Source organism: Dipodomys merriami, unplaced genomic scaffold, assembly GCF_024711535.1.
Source record: "Dipodomys merriami isolate MVZ:Mamm:240054 unplaced genomic scaffold, mDipMer1.0.p SCAF_13, whole genome shotgun sequence".
Lineage (NCBI taxonomy): Eukaryota > Metazoa > Chordata > Mammalia > Rodentia > Heteromyidae > Dipodomys > Dipodomys merriami.
In genome coordinates, this window is record NW_027202604.1 from 2,068,086 (window position 1) to 2,086,076 (window position 17,991).

The 17,991-nt window shown below is 41.9% G+C and overlaps 1 protein-coding gene across 18 annotated transcripts in view; it reads left to right on the top strand.

Moving 5' to 3' along the window:
• Positions 1-17,991, top strand: part of Erc2 (ELKS/RAB6-interacting/CAST family member 2) — a 1,008,017-nt gene that overhangs the window by 829,438 nt on the left and 160,588 nt on the right. The gene's annotated exons all lie outside the window — the stretch shown is intronic.

Consider the following 17,991-nt stretch of genomic DNA (forward strand, 5'->3'; position numbering starts at 1 on the left):
TTTAGTTATCAAGAACCCACCTTTGATTTTCATTCTTTCTGCATTAAGTAAGAGCGTGTGTAATGGCTGCATGGTTATACATGAAATGTTCAACTCGAGCAGCTTTTGCTGCTGGGAAGCACACCTTTACTGTACACTGCTAGATGTTATAACACCAAGGCACAACTCTCTTAGAGATGAGTGTTCTTCGTATGGCAGCATGGATTATGCTGTTGGACTCAATGGCATGGCACATGGCATTTTATTCAGAACAAAGAATGTGGCAGATTGTGTGCCAGGGTAATGATTTCTGGTCCAGAAAGTATTCTACAAGTAGTTCTTAAATGCCACAGTGCTGGAGAGCCAACAGGTTTGGGACACTTCGTTGGGATAACTGAAAACACGTGTACCTGTAACGTGGCAATATGGTGAAATCTCACAAATTTTAACCAAGAGCTACTGGGGACAGTTTCACTACTGAATTTCACTTCTTTGTAGAAACTGCTGTAGGTCTCACAAATGGGTCAGATTTCTGGCTTTGGCAGTACTGCAGGTAATACACAGCTAGAACATCTTTCAACATAGTTAAAATGTAATGCCTCTGGGCCTGTCCTGGGTAAAGAGGGAAAGTGGCAGCACTTTCTCCTTAATACTTCCGGTTGCAGAGTGATTCCAAGGGAAGCTTGTCAGTATGAGGTGGAGAAGCCAAACCCGTCCCTATGGTTCTGTCAGATTCTCTCCCTGTCTAAGGAAAAACTTGAAGAGAAACACTGCATTTACTCATATAGAAAAGCTAATGAAAGTGTGAAAAGATCTAGGATAATATTATAGTAAAAGGCAAATACAAGAACTCGGCCCCAACCTTGAATACAATAGATAGGCAAAGGAAAGCTCTATGTATTTGAGAGTTGTCTCAAGAAGTGGCTACTGCCAGGCATTGGTGGCTCATGCCTGCAATCCTAGTTTCTCTAGAGACTGAAAACTGAGGATCATGGTTCAAATCCATCCTGGGCAGAAAGCCTTTGAGAATTTTATCTCCAATTAACAAGCAAAAAGCTGGAAAACACTCAAGGACAGCACAGAGGCCCTGAGTTCAAACTTCTCTCTCTCTCTCTCTCTCTCTCTCTCTCTCTCTCTCTCTCTCTCTCTCTCTCTCACACACACACACACACACACACACACACACACACACACACAGAGTGGTGATCATAAGAATCAGAATCACCTCTTTGTCATAGAAATGTATTAGGGTTCTAGGCTCCTTGAAAAGTTTCGAGACATCCTCCCTGCCGCTTCCCAAGATATGACTATGTTGTCACTCTCAGGGTGAAATCTGCTCTGAGACCCACAGTAAAAACTCTTTCTGTGCTTAAGGCAAGCATGGACAATGGTGTTAAGCCACCATCTTTTTTATTTCTATATGATTTTCCCCAAACACCATGCACCTCTGAAAGCAAGTATCTTCAGAAAATTAGTCAATATATAATCCTACTTTAATATGTCATAATAAGTTTTATGGGCTTCTAAAGAAAACTACTTATCTTTCTTTATGACTCCTTTAAACAACCTTGCTCAGATATCCTCAGGCTTTTAAAACCCTATCTTTAAGGTTTTAAATAATGAGATACTGGGGGACTTTCTAGTTTTGAACAGCCATTGCATGTTTGAGCTGCATTACAGTCTCTGAAGCCTAAGAAGACATTAAATTTATAACTTAAGATGGGTAATAGTCATACATTAAAAATTAACTGTTTGAATGTTTTGATTTATGGCCCTTATAAAAGAAACATTACAACATGTTCTTTTACTAGGCATCAGTTATATGTTCATAATAGCACCAAAAAGCTTCTCTTGAATCTGGAGTATTGGTGCTGAAATGAATCATCATTTAGAGGGGAAAAATCACTCTAACATTTACAACAAATTATAATTAGCATCCCTATCCTGACAGCTCCTCCCTTTTTTGCCACTTCTAAATAGGAAGCCCAGGCATGATTTATTTGTCTCCCTGTGATCCTTCAAGGGTTGTATTTTCTGAGAGCAAGGTGGACTGGGGAAAGGTTACTTTTCTAAGGACTTTTGGCAGCCACTAAAGTTAACCTTGCCTCTCTGATACACTAGGCTAAAAGTCTAGCCTTATCCTATGACAGTCCAGGACCCTGTACTCTAAAAGGTTCTTCTGTCATTATCTTGAAACTCTTAATTGTTTTCCAACACTATCATTTTGTATTGAATCCACAAATGATATATAGTCTATGCTTCTTAGAATTGCCATCTCTCTGCTTTTCTGCCCTGATGGCTTATCAGTGTCTCATTTTCTTTTTCCTAGTATCTACCACTAGCCTGCTTTGTTGTTCTGATTTTCTTCTAGAGACCCAGGGGATTATATTTCCAGTAAGTTGTTCTCATGAGTATTTCTACAACATACCCACTCATTGTTCTCTTCCCACTGCCCCAACACTTAGTAATACACTGTAAAGATGTATACTTGAGTCTTCATTGTATTTCCCATCTTGCTTTGCAAAATACTGGAAAACTGCTCCTTCATCCTCCATGACTTTTCTCAGGGAAAACCAAATTGATGTAGTAATCATTTATATCAACAAATAACTCTCCATCTCCAGTGACTGAAGGTGTTCACCTTGGATTTCCAGGGGGCACTTTGATCTGTGAACATTCAGAGGTGGAACAGTAGGGAACCAAATCAAGACCCCCTGCAAGACTTAGAGCCACATCTGTCTGCTTTATCATTTGGGTGTTTGAGATCTTCCTATGAACTCTGGTAATTGAGTAGACATAGAATACAAGATCAGTTTTTTGTTTCTTAAAACACTAGGAAGGAATAAACCTTTTTTTAATTGAAAACATATGCAAATCTTAAGGCTTGATTACCAAAAATTCAGATGTGGTATTAAAAGTTTTGGCATGGGGCCACAATGCTAGTAATTGCATCCTGATAAAAATGAAGGATTGGAACTGTGAGGCACAATACAATCCGTATGTGAGTACATTGGTAGTGTTATGAATCTCAGGGCAATATAGACATAGGAAGAGGTTTTCCATATATAGAAATAATGCTGGAAAGGCTGGTGGAGCTCCCCAGTATGTCTGCTCTCAGGAAAGATGTAAGACTGGGGAAGGGGGAACTTCATCAAGACTGCAGAGTTTATCCTGTCCTTTTCTTCTCTCATTAGACAGGGTCTATAGAGGAGCTCTGCTCTTATCCTGGGGCAATTGAAATCAGTGGCTGGGAAAGAAGTGATGGAAGGAGTCCTGGGCTTCTTCAAGAGATTGTCATTTGTACATCCTATACAGAGATACCTACCAATACTTTGATTTACTCTAGATCTCCTATGATTGAGAATCTGATATGCTTCCACCTTCTGCCATTGGTCACTAAGACATTCATTCATCCATTCACTCATTATTTGCTCATTCTTTCATCAGCTGGGTAAGTTCTTGGTTACCTGCTTGGAAAATAAAAGAGTAAGATAGATGTGGTTGTCACATTATGAATCCTAATACATAGTTTAAAAGAAACAGAACCTAAGTAAGCGTATTAGTGTTGATCTTAGAAATTTCTACCATTACTTCGATAAAAGCCAAGAAGATATTAATATCAACAAGTGGAATGTACTTGAGAAAAGATAGCCTGTGAGCATCTCTCCAAGCAAGTAAGTTTAAAATCAGTTCTTGGAAGCAGGGAGTCATGAGGTTCCACAGTGTCAACATGTGTGGTCAGGACGTGATGATGGAAACATGCCCTGGAGGTAGGAAGAACTTTATGGCCTAGAGATTCTTGATAACTTAAGTCTGGATAAAGCACAAAACTGTGTGAAGAGGATGGAGAAGTCAGAAGGGGCCAAATTCCATAAGCCAAAAATGGGCTACAGTAGAGAGTTCAGACTTTAACCTAAGAAAAATGAATGTACATTGGAGGATCTTAAGCAGGGAAATGACATGACTCATTTTATGTGATAGAACAATCCTATCTATCTACAGAAAGACTGAATTTTCATGGCAGGAAAAGCAGAAGTAAAGGGCTGTTCCATCATTTGAGAGGATTGATGGTGCTGACCCAGGGCGGCTGCAGTGGAAATGCAGACAAGTGCATACACTGGAGATGTCTAGGAAGTGAAGCCAGTAGAACTGGGTGGGGAGTTCACATAAAGGATGAAATTGAGAATGTGTCATATCTCTGATGTCCAAGAAGCAGCAGGCTGTTGTTGGAGAGCTGGGAGAAGAAGTGGGATTCAGGCTTCTCTTTTTCCCAGATGTCCAGTAGATCTGGCCAAGGCAAGGGCAGACTTTTGACCTGTGTTCTTTCCCAGAATTTCTGGCCTTTTGTGGCCATGCTGTACAGGCCAACAAGTTTAAAGCAAGGCTGAAGTTCAGCTTCAAGGTTGGGTGGCTCCTCCAACTCTCAAAGGAAAGAAGCGAATTTCAATGCCAATAATTACAAAGGAAAAATATCACTAATCATGGGATAAGGAGATGTATATAGGAAAGGATTCTATCGCAAAGCTGGCAAAGTTGCAGGAGGTTGAAAAGGTCCCAGAGAGAGAACCAGAGAGAGAATAATGCCATTAGCTCCTGTAGTCCCTGCTCAGATCACCAGGCATGAAGAATTCTGTCATTAAGGGTACTTCATTAGATTTTACTTGCTCATTATGATTGGACGCCCATCTCGAATTTCTTACTGTATCATTTTTTGAAGAAACTTTTAACCATCCTTTTTCAGGAGTTAAGATGAGAAATAGCTATAAGTAGCCACAAGACATTTGAGAACCACCATGACGGTGACTCTTCCAGTTACAGAATCAATTCCTCTACAAAATAAGATGTTTTTGTTTTTTTTAAATTAATTTTTATTTATTTTTTATTGTGAACATACTGTACAGAGGGGTTACAATTATCAAGCATTGTAGCCTCCTCCTTTGTTTCCCCTTCCCATCCCTTCCCATCCTCCCCCAGCCCCAACCAACCTATCCTCCCCCACACACACAAAGTTGTAAAGTTCATTTTTGACATGACAACTTGTACTTCTCATTGCTGCAATGGGTCCACCTGTATTCTTATTTAAACGACTTATTTTACCCCTTCCCCTCCACAAATTATACCGACATCAAATACAGTGAAAGCAGGGGTTATACTGTGGGGGAGGGACATACAAAGCAACAAAGAAATAATCTTATAAATGTGTTAGAAACAAATGCATGAAAGAAAAAAAAAACATTTGAATACATATCTTAGAGTTCATTTTCCTAACATCACCTTATCTGACCTTTTCTGCTTGACTCATACATATACTAGATATTGCAAATAAGGGAAACCATGGGACCTATGTTTCTTTGGGCTTGGCTTACTTCACTTAATATAATTTTAAGATGTTTTTGTTTAATCACCCCCCCCTCCTTCTCTTCCTACTCCTGCTTCTCTGCTTTTCTTCATCCTTTGCTTCTCTGGAAGGTATCAGTATATTTTTATCTTCTGTCTAGGTTTGTAAAGCTTTTGCTCTGAGCTACAGCTTGAACATCCTATTGATGCTGTTAACAGATATTGATGTGGATGTGTGCATGTCTTTGATCTTGTGCTCCTTGGAAGATACTCTGAGGAGTCAGGGTTTCAGCAAGGGTGAAGAGCCACTCACCTATGAGAGAACAAGAAATGTCATAGATGGCATTCAGATAGGTTGCAGTTGGATTCTGGTTCTAGCACTGCCTGGCTAAGTGGCCTCAGGCAAATGTCCTTCCCTCTCCGGCCTTCCATGTGGTGTGGACTAGATGAACCCAGCTGACTACATCGGGGGCACAGTGAGGGCAGAGCACACTATTCTTGTACCTCTGGGTTCAGGAGTGTATATGCTACCACAGGAAGGAAGAATTGATAGTGTAGATTGGTGAATGTAGGAGATGAAGGAAAAGGCAGAAGATAGAAAAACTCAAAAGGGAAAACCTATTTCTATAGCCACACCCAAACCAGCTAGACATCTCCTAGCAGGTATGTTTACCCTAAAAATACAGTCTTATCATTTCAGTTATTTTTACACTTGAAATCTGAAAAAGACATGATTAGTCATAGTTACAGCAGAGCATTTCTTTCCCTTAAAAGAAAAAAATAGACAATGAGTAGTATGAAAAGCCAGTCAACATTTGATAAGCAATGCTGAGATGATGAATGGAAGGAAGAGAAGAGCAGTGATGTCTCCAGCCACCTCTTTCTGCTCTCCAGTGTATATGGACTGAGGCAGGGTATGATGACATACACTCGTTTTTTTGGCACTCGCGAGGGTTACCTGGCAAAGCAATATGTGTTGGCTTGGATTTGACCACATTCTCAGGACCTGGAACCTGGCTGAGAAATCATAAACAAGCAGTCATGATAAATGAGCAGGGACCAGAGGCAGAGGAGTCTAGCGGAGTGTTGTTGCATGACATTACATCCTTCCTGTGCCAGGGCTGTGCATGGGGAACATTCTGGCCCCCCTCCCGCCCCTTGTCATTTTGCTCCCCAGTGTGGTGCCGGTCTGGTCTTGTTTAACCTCTTTATTAATGATCTGTAAAGGAGAGAAAAGAGCAAATATAGAAAAGTTACAGACGACACTAATTTGGGAGGTGTTGGAAATATTAGTGAGGTCAAAGAAATCACACAAACGTCCAGAAGAACGTTAGGAACATGGCAGCCGGGGTTCGCGGGGGTGTGGGGTGGAGTATAAAAAATCATGGAGGAGTCCAGATTTTCACATCTGGTGAAAATTAATCAGAGACACAGATATCAATGGATAGGAAAGGAATGGAAAACTGAATGCTAAAAGAAAATTCTCAGTGGCCATTAGGAAATCTAACCCAAAAGTCTGCCATAGGTCATACCAAGGAGAAGGGTGCCAGAGGCAGTGAGCATTGACTGGATGTTAGCAGGTGCCAGAGCAATAGCCACAACCATTTGTGGCAATCCAGTCCAGAAATTGTGGCTTATCCTTAAGACATCACATGTCGTGTATGCTCTTTCTCAGGAGCATATCCGGAAGTTGGAAAGTTAAAGACTGCAATCTCTAGATGACAGCAGGGTTCTGTTTACTAAAAGATGTTGACCCAGAACTTCTCAAAATTATTTGCGTTGGAACACACGATAAAAATGGCATTTTCAGAGAAAGCATAAGAGATTCTTCTTAGGATATGTAAGTGTAAACTTAAGAAGGCTCCTGGCCTGATTCCTGGTCTTACGCAATGAAAGGATACTTCTCAGACGGCCACCCTGCAGAGCCAAGTGATTGATGGGTGATATTACATCCTGAACCAGAATTTTCTTATTGGTTCAGGGAGAACCCCATCTCTTTTCAAACATTCACAGCCCCAACAAGGTAGAAAAATCAGACAACATGTAAACCAGGAGTATAAATGTATGGCCAGCACTGAATCCATCAACCAGAATTAGCTATGTTACTTTCTTCCTTCAGGCCTTACCTGTCTGGAGGCCAGTAGCCACACTAAGGGGTGCCTTAACTCTACCATCAGACTCTCATGTGTGTCTCACCCAGTGTCACATGATCCTTATACGAAAATTGTTGGTCTGCCCGGCAGCCACCCATGGTACCATAGTCTCTGGTTTAGCTTTCCCTTTACATCTATTTGTCTGAAACTTTTGGGTGGAGGTGCATATTTTCTGGCTTTGTTTTCCAAATCCTATAATGCAAAGGCAAAGAGCAATAGCATACAGAAACCCACCAGCACCTAGTTTCACTAGGCTTAGTATCCTAGGCTAAATACCCTAATAACAGCCTCTCCCCCGCTGTTTGCGAAAGGACATGGGCAGCCTCCAATTCAGCCTGCCACAAGCATTTGCTTCGCGCCTCTGTCAGAGTGGTGGAGTCTTGGAAGGATGTAGAAAAGTTGTTATAACCGCTTTGAAAGATCATTTCTCGCAGTGAACCCTCTGGGATAAAGAGGCAGATTGCCATATGTAGTCGAAATCCTTCATCTGAGAGGAAAACATAGGATGAAGCCATGGAATAAAAATTGCCAGGATCACTTGCTCTGAGAAACCTGAGCTTCCTGCAGCCACCACTTCATTTTCCCCATCCACTCTTCTTATGTCCACTGGACAACTTTAGAAAATTTGGTGATGAACCAAGAAGAAATATTCTTAAAATCCTCACTAGCCTTTCAGTATCTATCCTGCTATATTTTTCTCACAGCAATTGATCTCAGAACTATGTACCTGGTGCAGCCAGGATGACTTTGCAGTCTCGCGTGCCAGGTGGTTGTAAAACACCCCAGACTCTTGGGTCTCAGACCAAATTCAAATCCTGCTTCTACCACTCTTCCATGCTAGCGTAAACCTCTAAAGGCAGCTTCATCTGTCACTGTTCTTGATATTGATTCTGTACCATACAACTTGTCTTTCTATATGGATCAACTGGCATCTGTTTGGAATTGTGATATCTGCTCTGCATTGGGCAGTTGGGGAAGACAAGAGGCTGGAAAGGCACTTTTCTATAAACCTTTGGGCTTAGGTAGGCTATGCAGGGCTGCTCAGTCACTCTGCCCACTCTGGAGTCAGGAAAGATGCCTGTGGCTACCCGAGCCTTGAGCAGGCATGTGGTAGAATTAACAGCCCTGTTGATTCCTCCAGCTTTATTCTTTCAACACACCATGATCTCTGCTGTGGCTGTATTATTTGAAAAGAATTCAATACAAATCCCTCTATCAAAAAAAAAATCAGTACCCTTCATGAGAAAAAGAGAGCTTCTCTTTCCCCCATGACTCTGGGTTGTGAATACATTCTGCATGTGGAGCTCTGGATGGTAGTATTTGATGATTTAATTTATGTTTCCTTTTCCTTCCTCAGTACCAGGACATTTGTTAGGGGGCATGATATAAATCATACTAGAAAATCCTTGTCCCTACACTTTGTCTGAAGGCAGGTGACACACTAGGAAACTGGAAACTAGCCTGTTTTCTGCAGAGCAGGGAAGCGCTGAGGGCTTTTCTCACTGAGAGCTTTCCTACTGAGGGACCAGAAACACAATTCAGGTTCTGGGCATGCAGCAGCATAATTGATCACAGAAAAGAATTGTCCTTCCCTCCCAGAGAATGTGAAACCCAGAAAGGGAGAATGAGGAAGTGCTCCAGAGCCAAAGAGCAACCTTTGTCCCCTTCCTTATACAAGGAGTTTGGGACTGCGAAATCTGATATATCAGATAAGGAGGCAATGTGTGTGTGTGTGGCTACAAGCTGAGACGGGCCAGATGAGTTTTCTCCATGTTATTACTTAAAAAAAAAAAAAACACACAAAACAAAACATAAATGCACTACTATGTTGATGGCAGCCAGACTGTTAAGGAAGCTGAATGCTGGCTTCCTGATAGAGGCCCTGGTGGCTTTAAGTGACAGGTGTGGTTCCATGGTGGTCTAACCTGGTGGGAAGGGAGAGATGGGCTGTCCATTGCCCCCTCTTCATGTCACTGCTGTCTCAGCAGACCCCAAGGAGGAGCTGTGCAGCCCACTCATCTTGGGGGAAGCTGGAAAGTTCCATGGCTGACTTCTCTCTCTTATATCCATGTCCTGATCTCACCTGCTCTCCTATGAGCACCCTGAGCATAGCAAGCAGGTGATGTCATGATTGTCTCATAGAATAATAAAGTTGGGCCATTTGAGAGTAGTCCAGGGCTACCGAAACAGGATTGCTGGTCATCTGTTTCTGCTACTGTAATTGTTGTTACTTTCGGAATACTAATGATGGTGGGTATTAAGAAACACTGTTTGGGGTTTTTTAAAATAATAATAAAAAACATATTCTCTATTTAAATAAGTTTGAGCAAAACTGAATTAAATGGAATTTGATCTTTTCTTTACTGAAGGCTTTCTCAGAGCCTTTGATCGACTAGTACACTCAGACCAGTTGTGACTCTCCAAGATAAAGAGAGGATGTGTGGCTCATTGCCCTGTTTTCTTTCACCAGCCCCTCATGCAGAATTTGAATACACAAAATATATCTGGGAAAGCTACATTGTGTTTCATCTTTTAAAATACCTGTTCATACAGAATAAATGATACGCACAAAATGATACACACAGCTCTCTCGATACCACCATTTGTAGTGCATGGAGTAGGGTGCCAGGCCATGAGAGGACCACATGTGGATTCAGGAGCTTCCACTAGGCCCTGCCATAACCATGCCAAAGCAGCCAGAGACCATCAGGAAGTGAAGGGCATGGCAGGATTCCAATATAAACTGTGGTTATGGACAATGAAATTAGAATTTCATATAAACGTCATGTGTCAGAAACCATTCTTTTGATTTTTTCCCCCAGCTCTCTGAAAAGATAACCCCATTGTTGTTTGTATGCTACAGAGAAGCTGGTGGCCTACTGTACTTAACCCAATGGGCTGACCTCTGCTCTTCACACTAAGTGCATTTATGTCGGTCTTCCTGCTCAATCCTTCCATCTGTCCTGTGCAAATACTATGTGTTTCTATTTTGCAGGGAGGAAACCTAGGCAGAGAGAGGAGAAGTTCTTGGCCTAGAGTCACACCGTTCTGGAATCTTATCACTGGGATTCCAACCTAGGTGTGCCAGACCCAAAAGCTTTGCAGGACTCTTGTTGGTCTGCATTGGCTTCCATTGCATTCCCTGCCATGATGTTTCCCAACTCTGTTTCAGCCTCTAGTCTCCTCACTCAGCCCCCTCTAGTGGGGAAGAGAACGATGAGGCCATTGGCTAAGACTAAGAAAGGAACAAGGATTTTTTCCCATAGACAACTGCACTTCCTTTTCCTCACACCTTCTTTCACACCTCATCCTTTCTTATTGAATAAGATGCCTAGCCTGTATGGAGGAGCTTATGGGTGGTGGAATTTACAGGTGGGTGAGGACTGTGCATTCCAGAGCTGTCCCTTAATAGCACAGTATTTAATCTCTCTGTAAGTAAGTGTCCTCATCTGGGAAATGGTGAAAATTCTTTTCTTCCCTTGTGAAGATCAGATAAAGAATTATCAGGTCAAATGTTAGCACAGTGCTGGTGCTTAGTAACACAATAAGTACCTACGTTGCTATCCCTAGTTTCTTTCCCATTGTCCCCTCTTCTGATGCCTTAGCCTATATTGACCACCCCTCCTAGTCGTTTAGTGTCAAAAGCTCCATAGTTACTTGTTGAGTGTCTACTGACAGTTAAGTGATCTCCAAATGCCTACTATACCACATTGATGACTGAGCCATAACTGCACTGTCACGTATTACCAGAGGGACAAGTGTAATCACTCTGGAGTTCTTTGTGCTTTGCAACAAAAACCCATGCCGGGGTGAGGAGAGGGTGAGGCAGTAAGAACTGTATGCTTGCAAACTCAAAAGCCCTTTCCTATGCAGTTCCAATAAATTAGTGCAATTCATCACAAGTGGAATCAGGTGCGTGAAGGCACTTAAAACTTATCAGCCATTGAAAGAAACATCACTGTGTTTTGAACACAAGAAAATCTCTGACATTGGCGATAACACCAGTGAAATTCCGGAGAAAATTTGAAAGCTGCCTTTTTCCAGGAGGTTTGTACTCTTATCTTGGCCGATCCAGAGCAGATAAAAGAAATATTGGCAACAGCTTGTCGAGAAAGGCCATATTGCTTCTCCTTTGCCTAAAGGAAAGCATGTACACACTTGCAACCAGTGGTGAATTCTTAGAGAGGTTTCAAGGAATTGTGCAAGCAGGGTCTGTTCCAGGAGATTATGAATCCTTTGTGCTTCATGTTTCATGGCTGCCAGCAGCTGGCATCTTTCAGAAATTCACATGCAAAGGGGGCAGAACTCCTTATGCAAACTTCTGAGCAGAGGGTTATGGAGACTTTGTGTGTAACTCCTAATCTCATTGGGAAATTTTAGGGTGAAAAAAATGTAATTATATCTGAAATGCCAACAACAAAAAAACCCAAAGGAATGTCTCTTCTTTGGAAGTTTCTTTGTTGATAAGATTAAAACTAAGCTCTTGTGCTCCTGCCTACAAATTATTCTGATTATTTGAAAAGAAATGAAAGATGACACTGAGTGGAAAAACATAGCATACCAATACGTGGTTCCAACTAATGTTGGCCTGGTTAATAATCAGTTCAACAAATATTTGTTGAGAACCTACTACGTGCAATTCAACAGAAATCAGACAGGTCTCTTGCTCTTTTTGGAGTATTTTGCCCAATTGAAGTATATTCTTAATTATCTATAATATGAAGTATGCATTATAAGAAGAATTTCAGGAGACTGTAGTTTAGCACAGCATAGCTTCACATTGCATAAGCTATACTGCCACTGGTTCTGTTTAAACATAGAGTAGCATGGACAATTCGAGTGGCTGACATAGACAGCTGTGTGGTGTGGCCTGAGCACCAGAGCTGGAGGTGGGGAGGAGAAAATCACAAAGGTAATAAAGGGAAGTCAAGAGCCTTCTAGCATGGAATACAAGTCCTGAGTTACAGAACAGCCATTAAAAAAGACCTTCTTTGTCCATACATACCTGCACTTTGTCTTCTGTCCCAACATGTAGGTTTTGTGTAAACCTGTTTTACATAGGAGAGATTACATCACGCTTCTGAGCTCAGAGAGCTGGGAGGTGATAGAGCCCAAGACTGTCATTCACCACCATAGGATCTCTTGCTTCTTGTTCGGTATGGTATGGCCATCAGCTGCCATCATAGAGCAAAGAGTTTTGCAGACCCAGCTCCTTAAACCATATACTAAATCTGTCTCCAAACAGGTTCATTTCCAAAATTTGTAAGTCTTGTGATTAGAAAACCAAATAGTGATAAATGGCACATTCAATATCTTATCTATGTTAGTGTGTAATACATATTGTGTGTTATATGTTATAATTAAGCACCTAGGTAACCCACAAATGCCTGTGTCATGTTACTGAAATTCTTATTTCTGTAGAAGTATGGGGAAAATAATGGCAGATAATGGCTGTAACATAATAAGAATACAATAATGTTCAATGAAAACTTAATAAGGCCTTGATTGATCTTGGGACCAAATACTTCAGAAATGGCCTTGTTTAGAAAGAGCAAAGCTAGTAACCCATCTTATAAGGTTGTTTTGAGAATTATCCACTAAACCATGTAAAGTGTCTGGTGGTTTATAAAAGCAATGTGTTAGTCACATAAATAAATAGAAGTCTTTAAAAGGATTCCAAAGGTAATTTCTGAATACTTTAAGGGTTTTAGAGAGGGATCACATAAATTATTTATTCTGCTTGATTTTGGCTTGAAACCAGAGTTTCCCCTGCACTGGACTTTGCTGTATATGCACATACAAAGATGAGCATTCTCTCTCTGTGTGTGTGTGTGTGTGTGTGTGTGTGTGTGTGTGTGTGTGTGTGTGTGTGTGTATGTGTGTGTGTTATGTTGGGCTGGGACTGGAACTGGAACTAGGGCTCCAACTGAAAGTCTTGATGCTGTTCCTGAACTTTCTTACTCAATGCTAGCCCTCTGCCACTTGAGCCATAGCTCAACTTGCCTTTTGCTGGTTGATTGGATAGGAGAGTCTTAGAAAGTTTTCTGCTCAGGGTGACTTTGAACTGCCATCCTCAGATCTCAGCTTCCTGAATAGCTAGGATTACAGACAAGAACCACTGGTGCCAGGCAAGATAACCATTCTTAATCCTGAAACTCTGCATCACAGTCTGAGCTTACCTCCCAGCTTTGGGAACAATGAGGATGATTGTCCTCAGCTATTACACTGCCACATGCTTCACTTAGTGTCTTCCCATTTGCTAACTGTTCATTCCCTCAACAAATTCATCAAGTGAGGACTATTGTCAGTCTCCTTTTGAGGCTAAGAAAATAGGAGATTTTCCCCAAGAAGTTATGGACATAGTAAATGATGATGCTGGGTTCTGTGAGTGAGCAGTTTGCTCCTGAAAGATACCTTTTATGCAGGATTTCTCAACCTCAGCACTACTGACAGCTAGACCTAGAAACACTTGTTGGGCTTGCATTCTTGGTATTGAAAGCTATTTAGCAGTGATCCTGGCCTCTACTTACTGGATGCCAGTAGCAATTCCTTCCCCTACTCCAAGTATGACAATCAAAAATGGTCCAAAGATTGCTAAATGTCTCTGTGGGAACAAAATTGCCTACCTAAGAACCAATATTCTTCATGAAGACATGTTTACATGCGTGGCTGGGAAGAATTCTTAGAATAGATACAAGTATTAATAAGGGACCACAGACTTTACAGCCACTGCTCAAGGAAGTGAACTTTCTGGTAAAGGGAGAGGAAGGAGATGAGCTTTCTGACTATGTTTGTGTGCATACTAGGGCAAGGTAGAGGAGAACCGCACCCAAATTTTTGGTAATGAGTAATAGAGTAAAAGAAAGTGGCTTCCAGAAACTGGAAGCCGGGTACATTCCAGCTCCCTCCACACAGTGGCTTGGGCTCTTCCTGGAGTGCATGATCTCAGTCTAACCCTACTCTACCACTGAGAAGCACTGTGGCTTTGAACTGGATGTTTAAGTGCCTCTGTGTCCTCTTGTACAAAATATAAGCAGCATTAGTTTCTGCCTCGTCTTGATGACACCCCCTGCATATTACATACAGGGCTCCATAGATAGTTGTCCTGGCCAGTCTACCTGAAACTGGGATGTTAGTGACCACAAGAGCAAGATTTGGACTGAGACTGCCCAAGTGGACACCTAGCTCACCTGTGTGCCCCAGCTGCAACTTAGCCTGAGGAGTGCAACCTCAGTCTCTTCATCTCCAATCTACCTCACGGTGTTGATGCATGGGGACTGTGAGCTGATGCTTATCCTTCCACACATGGCATGGTCCCAGGAAACCCTGTAAACATGAGCACCAAGATGATGTTTCCTCTTAGGATTTAGATTGCCTCTCCCTGAGCCTGCCACAGCTAAGTTGTCAGGATAGTGAGAAGCTTCGTTCTGGGGCTAGAAGAGAATTTCTTCCATCCTCCTTGCTTCTGGTGGCTTTCTGGCTGTCTGTTGTTCCTCAGCATGTAGGCATATCACCCTATCTCTGCCTTCACCTTCACATGGAATCCCCATGTATATGTCTACTTCTATGTTTCCCCTTTTCATAAAGATATCAACCAGCCTCCTAGCTACTCAGGAGGCTGAGATCTGAGGATCATGGTTCAAAGCCAGCCCGGGCAGGAAAGTCCGTGAGACTCTTCAATAAACCACTAGAAAACCAGAAGTGGTGCTGTGGCTCAAGCAGTAGAGTGCTCACCTTGAGCTGAAGAGCTGAGGGATAGTGCCCAAGCCTAGGGTTCAAGCCCCATGACTGACAAAAAAAAAAAGACATGAACCATATTGGATTAGGGTTCCGAGATTAATTCATCTTAATTGACTGCATCTGTAACAATCCTTAAAAAAATAAGTTCATGTTCTGAGGTACTAGGGTATAGGATTTCAATATGCAGTTAATTTTGAGGGATCACAATTCAACCCATAACAAAATTCCATGAACCTTCTAAAGGTTTCTTCTAGTGTTGAAATTCCAGAAAGAATATGGCGGTCTGGACAGTATGGTGATCATAGTGGAAAGAGTACTTAGCAGGGAGAAACTGCCATTGAGAGCAGTGTCTTGAATCTTCAAGTTTTAAAATGTGTCACTTTCTCTGTCATATGGGGTTGTCCATGCCCAGATTTGTACACCTTCATCCAACACCAGAAAATTGTTCTGTATGTTGCAGAAGAGTGCGAATACAATGTGAGCTTGACACTCTCAAGGCGCTCTGCCTAGGTGTGTTATTAGTATCTCTCCTGTTTGTAAGGAACAAAGTGGAATGTTGGCTGCCACATGGGGATTTGGCGTCTGCTCACAGGGCTTCGTTTTTCCATCACTGCTTGCTTTTCCCCATCAAATGCAGACCTGCTGCCGAACTTCTCAAAAGCTGCCTGTGTTGCGAGATTTGAGCAAAACTTGATCTTCCAGGTTTAACTTAAATATTGTTTCCATTTTGAAGCCTGTCATGTGGGTGTACCACAAAGAGCATTTGGTTTCCCTTCCCCCCCACCCCCACCCCCAAAACCCTGGGCGGCTGTATGTAGGCAGTAACAGAATACTAGGAAAAAAGAGAGAGCCTGAAATGGATCCCCGGCTCTAGGCCTGTGCAGAGACAAAGCAGGATGTAAGTAAAACCATTACTTCTCCCTTCTGATCAAAGGCAAGATGGTGGCCCCACCTCTCCTCCCCACCACCCAGCAAGCAATTAACACAGGCTGGTGGCCTCTCTTCAGTGATGACGATTCTTGGCTCAGAGCTGGTCTGCCTCATCAGTGACAAGAGTGACCTGTGTGCCCAGCTTGAGAAATACCCACATTTGCCAACAGAACTCCTGGTGAAACTCTGAGAGGGCGACATATACATGCACACAAACCATTCTTGATGACAGATACTTCTTTTCCTCTTTAAAGTGAGATCACCATTTGCTAGCAGAACCTAAAAGGTTAACATCACAGGCATCAAGTAGACAAGTAGATTGTACAACCACTCATAATCTTATTAAATGCAGATTCTGACTCCTACAGGTCTAGGTGAAGCCTGATATTCTGCATTTTTAACAGTCGCTCAGGTGGGGTTTGCCAGGTTTAGTGGGATAGAAAAAGGAGAGGATTTTAAAAACTGTGTACCCAGTTCAAAATGAATGACCTGCATTTAATTTTACTTCCTCTTTTTTTGAGGGAGGGGGATTTAGTCCCAGGCAATGCTAATCTGCTGGTGTGTGGACTACACTTTTTGAGTGGCAAGGGTATACATTAGAAAACCATAAAAGTTTGATTAAAACATGAAGCTGAGTTAGTAAATGAGCATCTGGTACAATTTAAGAACAAGCTCATGGTTTACAGGACAGTCACACTGCAAAATGTAACTCAGCTCAGATACAGACAGAATCAAGCCAACAGCAACAATGAGAGCATCTCTACATTTTCAGAAAGGAGTTTCTTGGATTTGTAGGCTTAGAGTCCTGGAAAGGGGGAGAGAGTGCTTCAGTGTGGTATTCATGCTTGCTTTATTTATTTACTTAACCTCTTATTTAAAATCGGTAAGTCCAAAGCAAAGTTATGACTAAAAACTAGAACGATTTTTAAGAACTAAAAACAATACAAAGTTAAGTGCTGAGAGCAATGGGGTGTAGTGGTTTACCCTCTTCGGTCTCTCTTTCTAGCCAAAAAGAAGGGACCACCATAATACTTCTACAGCCCAGCTACCCTGCAGGTGATCCACTGAGGAGGTGAGGTGGGGACTAGAACATAGATTGGAACTGACATTTGACATAGAAATGCAAGGCTCTTTTCCTTTGAAGCTGAAGAGACCCATTCCTGTTCCTTTGAGGATATTGGGCCACCAGAGCAGCCTAAACATTGATGCTGGAAGAGAGCTTAGTCACCATTTTTTTCCAGCTTCTGAGATCCCAAAGAACCAGTTCCTCCTCCTCTGAGCCCTTTTTTTTTTTTCCTTTACTGACTGCTCTGGCATGTGCAACATAAGAGGTTTATCCCAGGGGGCTGCATATGGTTAGGATCTGGTTTTAGGATCTGTTTTTCAGAGGCTTCTTTGTTTTGGTCTATTTAAAAATACAGCAAGATTGCCTACATTCCAAATCTTCCTGGCCTGTAGTCTGTAATGGAAAGCATTTCCCTCCTGTCCATCCATTCTTAAGATTGGGTTGAAGCTTGTATTTATGTTGACCATGATTTTAGTGGGCTTGATTTAATTAAAGACAGAACCAAAAGAAAACCATATTTTCTCACATTCAATAGTGCCATTTGTTTTAGTCTTCCAAATACGTATTGAGCACCTCCTGCATGCCAGTTCTTAGAAGACAAATATCCTCTCTCACCCAGCATATCTCATCGGCACTTGGCTTTACTGTAGCAATGAATTTTCAGTCGAGACTATTCATCTCAGTCTCTGGCAGCGTTAACTTCTAAGCCCTTTGAAATAACATCATTTTTCAAATCCTGTTTGTAGAAGTTCCGCATGCTCCCACCCTTAGTAAGATGGCCAACAT